Source organism: Peromyscus eremicus, chromosome X (genome assembly GCF_949786415.1).
Source record: "Peromyscus eremicus chromosome X, PerEre_H2_v1, whole genome shotgun sequence".
NCBI classification, from domain to species: domain Eukaryota; kingdom Metazoa; phylum Chordata; class Mammalia; order Rodentia; family Cricetidae; genus Peromyscus; species Peromyscus eremicus.
In genome coordinates this window covers 69,003,251-69,013,758 of record NC_081439.1, presented here as the reverse complement: position 1 = coordinate 69,013,758, position 10,508 = coordinate 69,003,251, and the positions used below count along the sequence as shown (strand labels likewise).

Below are 10,508 nucleotides of genomic sequence, written 5' to 3'. Positions count from 1 at the left end.
AAGGAGAGGACCCTAGCAAATATTTCTTGATTTATATCTTATATAACAAATAATAGAACTGAGATATTCTAGAAATGAAGGCCAAAAGCAAAGTGAACATTTTATTGAAGTTAATATTAATTAAACTTTTTGGTTAAATGGATCATATTGCATTGTATTTGTATTTTCAAAACAAAATTGTATACAAAAGAAGAAGCTAAATCAATATAAAAAGCTATGTATGTGATTGTATTTTAGGTTTCAAAAAGTAGTAGAAAGTTATGTTTCGCATAATCTTCAAAAGCATGAAAGTTACATTTATAGAGGCTTACTTCATGGAGATCAAATCTTTTGCATTGCAAGGCTTTATAACAGTGTCACAACCTTGCCTTGAACATCTGAAGATTTCACTGTAATATAAAAGATCCAATCCTATATGAGAATGTGAGTAATAAAATGTAGGCTTCATAAACTCAAACTATGTACCTGAACTGCATCTTAATATGAACTCTCTACGTTCAGTATCATTAAATCTGACACACCAAATTTTATTCTCTTTAGGCGTGTTGTTAGGATGACTGGCTACAAAATATGAATCTTATGTAGAGATTGCTTCACCTTGATACTGTTCTTTCCTTGCTTCAATTAACTTTAATACTTATCCTGTTTCAATTAACTATGTAACATCTGTTAGTAAAGTCTTATTATTAATGCAGAACATTTTTGTAAAAAAGTAAAAGAGATTCTAAATGTATAGTATCATGTAGGTGTATTACTTTCACAATGTAAGTGGATGGGAGAACAAGAATTAGAGGATATAATAAGACTAACACTACAAATCATCATTTCCTTTCTCTCCAATATGTATAAACATTTCTTCCTCACTTGTTGCTATCAGCACTATTAGTATAGAACTGTATTGTACATCCCAAAGCAAAGAGTTCTAATTTAGCTAGCACTGTGAGGTTAATGTAATACTCTATTTATTAGCGCATAATAGAGCTATGAGTGGTCATGTGGTCTTATTCTATAAGACTTCTAATGTCACATTTGGAAAATATTTTCCAGTTGAGTAGAAAAATATTAGATATGATCTATCTTGGCTATCCCATTGCTGTATATTAATACAATATCTGGAACTATAATATCCATATTGAAGCAGTGAAAAGAAAACAAAGCCACCAAGACACTCCTAAAATGCCTTCTACATCCATTTACTTTATAAATGTTCTTATCTATGATAAAGGTAAACATATACTGACAATTTAAGCAATGAAAGTCAATAATATTGTGATCATAACTTACTCCAGCTTTTGTTTCACCAATGGGCAACCACAGGTCAAATATATTATAAGTATTTATTTCTCAGTCCTGAGACTTTAGGTTACTCATTATTTTGTTGATATTTTCTTATCTTTATTTGAACTCAGCAGAAGAGTGGGACATAAATATTTGACATATTTTCCAATTTAGGGACTCAGAATGAATTAGTATCCATTACTTGACACACTTGATAATATAGGTAACTACTGGACTCTCATGGGAAATGTCAGTTATGAACATTTTTTACAAATTTATGTCATCTGTCCATTGAACAAATAAATTACATTCTTAAACCAAACATTACAGAAATATATCCTCATTGCAGAGGAGAAAAGTTATGTGAGCATATTTATTTCTTAATGCAACTTATAAAAATAATTTTGATTATGGATTTACTGATATGTAATCAATCATTTCATCTTTATTTTATGTTTACAAAATACAATTTCATATAATAAGTATAATTTAGAAGACTTTGTAAGATATTTCCTGGAAAATAATCAATAAACATGCTATATAAAGAAATAATTATAATCAGTAAAAAAATCTAAGAAATACAAGAGAGTGATGGCTGAAATTAAATTCTGATAAGATATTCAAAAATTAACAGCATGCATGGAAATAAGTGTGTATAGGCATGCTGGAAGAAATTTAAGTTGCTAAATAAGTATTGAATTTGTACAGAATGAGAAACTACACTAAGTATTTCTCACCTGCAAATCTTAGTTAGTTTATATCAGGGAAACATTGGCATAACTGTTGAAGATGAATGTGAAGAAACTTTTTATTTTAATTTACTGATGCTGTGTTTATTACTGAAAATAATTATATTATAAATTCTTTGACAAATAAATTTATTGTCAATAATTTAAAATTAAATCTGTTTTTCTATCTTTACTCCATATTTATTCTCAAGAAGACAGATTGCAATAGAGATATAAATCTACTAATAGATAATTTCCAATCACAAATTTGCTAATATTTGAGTATTGCTTTCACTCTTACAACTTACATGTTAATACTCAAATATTACATCTTTACATTAAAAATAAATGTCTTTCCATTACAGCAAAGACATCTTCTATAGGACCAAATATCATTGCTTCTTATTTGCTTGATACAAATTTATATGGGTCATGGCAATTAAATATTTCTCCCTGCTCCATTGTTAGCTGATAATTCCATGAATCATAAAAAGATACCATGAAGACTTTCTTGACGACTTCTTATAACTTATTGAAAAAGCAAATAATTTATTTTAATTATTTTTCTATCACTGTGTCAAATTTACCTGAAATAGACCAATTAAAGGAGGAAAGATTTATTTGTTCTTATGGTTTAAGATGATTCCTATGTCTACCACGGCAAGAAGGCATGACAAAGAAGTACAAATTCACATTATGATACTAAGCAAAGAGAAGCTATTGCTTCTTCCCGGTTTTCCTTTTTTCTAGATGTGTAGGTTCCTAGCCAATATGCTAGTGTCACCCATATTCAGTGTCAGTGTTTTCTCCTCAGGTGATCCTCTTGAAATGTTTTCACAAGAATATCCAGAAGTTTGTTTCAGTTACCTATAGTATTATAAAACTAGTCAAGTTGAAAATGGACAGTAACAATTACTGGAACATTATTATATCCAAATACTATTTACAATAATATGTGAATAATGATAAATCCATAAAAACCCATACTGATAAAAATCGATAACTGTTGTTATAATAGTGAATGTGAAAAGAATAGTAGTTACCATTATTATTAAGCAGCTGTTTACCAAACCCCAACACTACAGGAAAGCCTTAAGTATGCTCTAATTTCATATTAGTGCTCAAGTAGTTAAGAAAAAATGATTACACTTGTAAGTAAGTAAGAGTTCCCTGAAGATTTTTTTTTTTTTTTTTGTGTGTGTGTGTGTGTGTGTGTGTGTGTGTGTGTGTGTGTGCCTCCTCTATGGTTTGGAGCAATCACAATCTGATAACTGTCTGTCTCTCAGAACCATGGATGTTCTTCCCTAGAAGAGAATATCTTCACAGCAATTTAACCTCACCATTTGTCTTGACAAACTTTTCCAAACTGACCTTTGCTGATGCTTTCTTGTAACAGGATGGTCCTGGCAATTCTCTGAACAAGCAGCAGTAAACTCTTCATCCCAGGTAGCAGCATCACCATAGTCAACAACACAATGAGAAGCAGCCAGCAATTCAGAGCAGCAGCCGCTGCCTCCATGGTCCCACCACTGTTTGTGGCTCAGCCCCGGCCGAAGCTTCTCCTTAGCAGGCCTCCTAGGCCAGTCTCAAACTCAGGATCCTCCTGTCTCTGCCTCCTTCAGTAAATCCAACCAGTATTCCACCAAAACTGGCAATGAGTAGCCCTGGTATGAGCTGGGGCCCACAAGGCCACAGGCAAGTAGCTTTTTCTCAAATTCATACCAAGAAGGTTGGGAACAAGATGTAGCACGAATCTTAAAAGTTCTTATTAATATAATCAAACCCAGAGCCAGGTATTGGGGTGAACGCTGAATAATCAGAGAAACAGAACAAGCCACAGCGAACCTCACCTTGCCAATTCCTCAGCTGATCCTGTTTCCTCAAACTGGAAGCCTCTGAGTTCTCATCCAAATGGATCTCAGCTGAACTGCTGCTCAAAAGCCTAAAAGCTTAACAAGGCTGTAGTTCCTGTTCCTCACACCTTATATACCTTTCTGCTTCCTGCCATCACTTCCTGGGATTAAAGGTTTGTGTCACCATGCCTAGCAGTTCCCAGTGTGGCCTTGAATTCACAGAGATCTGGATGGATCTCTGCCTCCAGAAGGCTAGGATTAAAGGTGTGTATTATTACTACCTAAACTCTATGTTTAATATAGTGGCTATTCTGTTCTCTGACCCCCAGGTAAGTTTATTGGGGTGCACAATATATCAACCACAAAGCTAAGCTGTAGAGAATTTAGTATTTTACTGAATGCATAAAAGGAATATAAAGAAGTGGAAAAGATTGTTTTCCAACTTGCATCACTACATAGAGATTTGTGTCAGTTACAACTACACAAATTACAGAAGGTGTAGCAAATATGATGGAGAAAGAATTAATGAATACAGTCATTGTTTAAAAATGAAATCTCGAGCCGGGCGGTGGTGGCGCACGCCTTTAATCCCAGCACTTGGGAGGCAGAGCCAGGTGGATCTCTGTGAGTTCGAGGCCGGCCTGGGCTACCAAGTGAGTTCCAGGAAAGGCGCAAAGCTACACACAGAAACCCTGTCTCGAAAAACCAAAAAAAAAAAAAAAAAATGAAATCTCTATGGGGCTAACAGATGTATCTATTATTAGACGAGTGGATGGATTTGTTAGGAATGCCATCATTGCTAAAGAGATGTATTTGAAAGTTATTAGAACATAATGTGATGTTTGAATACATAGCTGTTTGTGATGTTATATATATTTTTTGTATAGAATGAAAATACAGTGTGAATCGTAATGGAACTTAAAGGACTATCAATATTTAATATAATACTAATCAAAGGGGAGCCTTAGAGAAATAATATATGGAATGCTCTCAGATATTAGAGAAAGGAAGGAAAGGGGAATGCCCTTGTAATCAAGAACAGAAGCAAAATTCCTAGGAAGTATTAACAACATAAAATAATATACAAAAGATAGGAGAAGAAAAGGAACAAGATGCGCTTGCTAAAAATATCATTAACAGTTTGACCTAACTCAAAAAGAGAATAATATTTATTTGATAATTTTTAATTTAATTGTTCTTTGATTCCTGAATGCATAGTCCAGCAAATAGATGAACTTGTATAAGATTTCCTAAAATTGCAGTGGTTCTTACTGATAATTCCAACTAAATTCCTTGCCAACAACTATAATAATTACAGATATATTTAAAATAAATTTGTGTTTGAAACACTGAGTGGTGATTATGCTATTGAGTCTCAGTTGAACTGCTGCTTAGTTCCTGCTTCCTCGGGCCATATACACCTTTCTCTGCCCTGCCATATTACTTCTTGGGATTAAAGGCATGTGTGCTTCCCAAGCAAAGGCATGAGATCTCAAGTGCTGGGATTAAAGGTGTATGTGCCACCACTGCCTGACCTCTGTGTCTAATCTAGTGGCTGTCTCTGTCTTCTGATACTCAGGCAAGTTTATTAGGGTAAGCAATATATCACCACAAATATCAGTGTAGAAATCGCTACCTACATGACTGTCTGAGGTCATAGTCTTTGACTTGCATAACCACCAAGAAAAATTTCCAGCAAAGTTAGACACATTTACAGAAACAGACACTTGCAGGTAGTAGTTAAAACATTCCTTCCTTAGCAAACAGGATCTATAGTTTGACCACATAGCTGTGTAATCATTTCTTATGGCATTTTCCACAAGTGTTTGCCTTCCTTAGATGAGAGGAAGTGGCTTTAACAAGCTAGCAGAACTTAACACACTTAACTATTTCAGAAGCAATGATTTGACTCTTGTCTATTCCTACACAATCATATAGTTTCTAGTCAAGGATTGCTATAAGGCTTTCACAGTACTGAGTACTGATTTGATTTTGTATTAACATGTGTATATATTCTTTCCTCAGGTGGATTTAAATAAAAGAACAATTACAGCACTTTGTATTGTTTGAAAATCTACATATTATTCAATCTTTGATGCAATAATATTATATAACTTTCAGATCTGTTAAATAATGATTTGTCATTACACTTCAAATTTAAATAATAATTAGCAAAAATGAATATAAAATAAAAGAGTGAAATCAAATTATCACCTTGGAATGTAGATTTTATTACTTCATCTTTTCCTTACCTCATCTACTATTTAAGCATTAGGGAAGGAATGCTGCATGAATCTGAGCAGACTAGGAAGTTATGAAATTAAATTACAATAAAAAAATTGTGCAGGTTAAAATAATAATATTGTTTATGCATTGATCATTATTGAAAATATGTATCACTTTATTTTGCAATGCATACAATATAAGTAAAAATGGTGACACAAAAGAAAATGAAAGCCTTAGGGAAAGGTCAAAAATATGTAACAGAAAAATGTTACTGTGTTTTATTCTCTATTTAAAAACTTAACCTGCTAGTCTACAGATGCCAAGGTCAGATTTTATAAGTTCAGATCTTAATTCTATCATTTTTAAACTGGAAGCTAATATTTACCTTAGAAAGTTTGCCTAAAGGGTTTTCAACTACCACATACATATGACTCAAGCACCTACAAAATCAATAGATATTTGTGTAAAATCAAAAATAAAACAAATAAAATAAACTTTGCCTGAATATTTCTATCTCTTTTAAAAAAACTGACTACTACTATTGTGAGTAAAATTTACTTTAAGAAATGAATTATAGCCAATATAAGAAGTATGCCTTTGAGAAGTATTTCATATTTATAAGGGTGAAGGTAGTTAATATTGAACATTTCCATTGTTCAATGTTCCTAATTTTTTAAGGGTTTTAAGTAAGTTTCATAGTCACTAAGTAGTTTTGAAAGGTAGGATTAGTGACCCTTTTGACTTCATGCTTTTAAATGACATGACAAATTATTTTATTCAAATAATTTTTGCAAAAGAGAAGGTTCTGTGCTGGTTGTCTTTGAAAGTTTTCATACTATTTCAGAAACAGATTTGCTGGAATGGATTTGGTGTCACCTAGGCCTGAGAGAGAGCAAAATTGTACAAATTGTCCTACATCTTCTGTGTGTACTGAGAACTCAGTAGCACTGCCTACAGGAGTCTGCTGAACTAGACTGTTTAATAATTCTACCAAATTCTAATTTGAGCAGCAGATAGGGTTTGCACAAATTTCATGGCTCCAAATGGGTGTTGGCTTCCTTCTCCAGCCTCCCTGCCAACAGGTAGCCAAACATGGCAATGTCCTCAGCACCTCCGCTCAACCAGCAGGCACCACCCTAGGCTGGAAAAGAGAAATTCTGAATCCACTGTCTTAATGGAACTAAAGAACCTTGAAGAATTCGCAGGAAAGAATGTGCTCCTCCACTACAGAGTGACAGGACAAACACAGGTACACATTCTGAATATTTCTAGCTTACTGCTATGATTTTAAAAGTAATCGTTAGAATACATAATAGAAAAATATGAAATGTTGTAAAATACACTGATTTCATTTGATTAAAGAAGCAGAGTTGGTTCTTAAATAACCAGTGTATGTGTAGTTTGATGCAATGGGACATAAAACTCGACATAACTTACCACCTCCATATCAAATGCTAAAGTGTCTCAAATTATATATTAAGTATTATAATGAACCTACCATATCTGCTGGTTGGGTAAACTGGTCCTGGGGAGGCACATGCACACACATACACACACACACACACACACACACACACACACACACACACAAACACACACACACACACACACACACACACACACACACAAAATGCAACTCAGCTGGACACCAACAATGGAAGAAAATACAGTATCTACATAGTCCAATTTGTTGAGACCAAGGAGTTTTTCTTTCTTATGAAGGATTAATTACGTGGATGTTGACCTTACTCAAAAAGCTGCAAACTCCTACTCTACCATAGATGGTGACTTCATGGAAAACTACATTATTGAGTCCTTCTCTCAATTAAGCTTTTGCATCATACCATATATAGTCTCGCAAGACCACTTAAAGTGGGGGGAGAGTAGGAGGTTGTAATAGCTTGAATCCTAAGTAAGAAGCTTTTGACCCTACCCTCTTCCATTCCCTGGGGATGTGTCAATAATTCTACTTTCAATGCTACAGACCTTGCCACTACTTTATTTTTCTGCTCTGAATGGTACAAATGTTGTGCCAAGTTGTCTCCACTTGAAGATAACATCATATTATGATAGAGGATAAAAACACCATATTCCACTATTTTTTTTTAAATACTGGTCTTCTATACTGTGACATCACACTGAAAACATAAATCTGTAGCATTTTTCTTAGTACTAAGTTAATTTATATTAGTAGAGGAAAGAAGGCAAAGATAATCCTCCAAAATGACAATGATATGGGTGATTTGGAAACTATGTTCATTTAAACAGAATGTGTGATTTCAGTAAGTACTGTACAAAGAAAAATATAGTAATACTAACTTGGAAAATTATACACTTGAAGAGGGGCATACTGCATAATACGGTGTATCTATTCTTCGGGTAGCAGAATCATTGAAGATTATAAATATGGACACAACTATCTTTCTGTCTATATTTCTTTGACTTTTTGTTGTAGTTCAAATTTTGGGGATAATCTTACAAAATAATGGCTTTCTTTATGACATGTTTTGCACATGTATATCATTGTACTTTGTTCAAATTTACCATCCCTGATGTACATAACTTCAATTTTCTTCATTTTTTAAACTTCTGTAATTGTATTAAAATTTCTTTTGAATCTCATTTCTAATCAGTAGGCATAAATATATAATCAGGTTTCTTTAAGAAAACACTATACTGTCTTTTTTGAGTAATTGATCAACTAGTATTGTGTTTGAAATTACTCAGTTTCTAATTCAAACTTAGCATCAAAGATATTGTTACTTCTTAATAAATGTTCTCTCTCTCTCTCTCTCTCTCTCTCTCTCTCTCTCTCTCTCTCTCTCTCTCCTCTGTCTGTCTGTCTCTTACATAATACATGGGTTGTTCACAACTTCAGCATTTGGAAGGGGTATATAAAGCAAAAGAACCAAAAAATCCAGGAAAAATCTTAGCCATTAGTATGGGTACACTCTGTCTTACTGTTCAATAAAATATATGATGGTCTAGTAATTGTGTTGTGGACACTGTACTTAACTTCTTCACTGTATTATATATTGAACAATTAGGAGAGAATTTGTTTGGAGGACACAGTTCATCAAATCCAAAAGATCTATGTCTGTCACTGAGAAAGTATTTTAACATTATCCCCAGATCCTGACTATTGAGTTGAATGAAATAACTAACCACAAAATTGAGTAGTAATAGTGCATACAAGTGTATAGATATATGACAATAATTACTGAAATGCATATATAGTAAAAGCACTGAAACTAAATACTTAGTATCAGAAGCATAGCATGTTTCAGAAACATTTGCTGGTTATTGACTAGGTTCCTTAACAGGATATTCATTTATTTTAAAATTAATATTTTTTTTTGGTTTTTCGAGACAGGGTTTCTCTGTGTAGCTTTGTGCCTTTCCTGGAATATTTTATCTGGTCCAAATTTTATGAGATTGCTCAATTCAATGCAAATAGTTAGATCAGTTTTGAGAATAATAAATATGGCTTTTCAACAAATATATTGAAATAATTCAACTGATGAATTGTTTTATGGAAAGTAACAGAAAAGATTATGTCTTGATTCTCAAAAATTAGTGAAAATACCATTGGATTTATGGTTCAACCATGTTTTATTTATGCCTCAGTTCTTCTGCCTTGATCCTTAATTTAGATCCATGGGGTCTTTTCATTTTAATCATCTATAAAAAATGAGTAATAATAACACATACCTTATGTACTGCCACTCAAATTATGTGGAATAAAAATCATTAATATCAAACACAATATCTATAATTTAGATTATGATCAATATATAATAGGAATTTTATTTCTCAGGTTCTCATTCTTCTTAAATTATATGTTTGTCAGGTATCCTAGTCCATAAGACACTAAAAGTACTCCTAAGGGTTTTTTCATCCTTGTGAAAATAAATCAATGAAGGAGAAGTTTAGCATAGAATGAGATTAATTCTATGAGATTAACATGCTCTAAAATGTACTGGCAATTTATATCTAGATTTAGAGGCATGAAAATCCTTGTCCATCCTGGAGATCAGTAGCTTCTTACTGAAGCTATGATGATGCTATTCTGCTTGAATCTACCCCAGATATTTACAAGTTCTCATTATGATTTCCATGTATTGATACATCCTTAATGACATAGGCAGTGTGCTGTAGATTATGAGACAGTTTATGTTAGGAATTACTATAAATAATAATAAATATTGTTACATCAGGTGCTTGTTTAGTGACTTAAATATGAATACATTTTCCTCCATTCTGGATATAAAGTAAGGCACAATGACATTAAATAAAGGTAGCTAAATACAGACCCTTCGTTCTGAGCCTCAAAAAAATATGTGCTCATATGATTAAATTGAGTTCTTTGCTGCAAATCACTGTAACCTCCCCATGTGACTCAGTGTGTCACACTACAGCTTCC

The 10,508-nt window shown here is 33.1% G+C and overlaps 1 pseudogene; it reads right to left on the bottom strand.

Moving 5' to 3' along the window:
• Positions 1 to 6,836: 6,836 nt before the first annotated feature.
• LOC131900069 (protein Hikeshi-like) lies at positions 6,837 to 7,120 on the bottom strand (annotated as a pseudogene).
• Between the last annotated feature and the right edge of the window lie 3,388 nt (positions 7,121 to 10,508).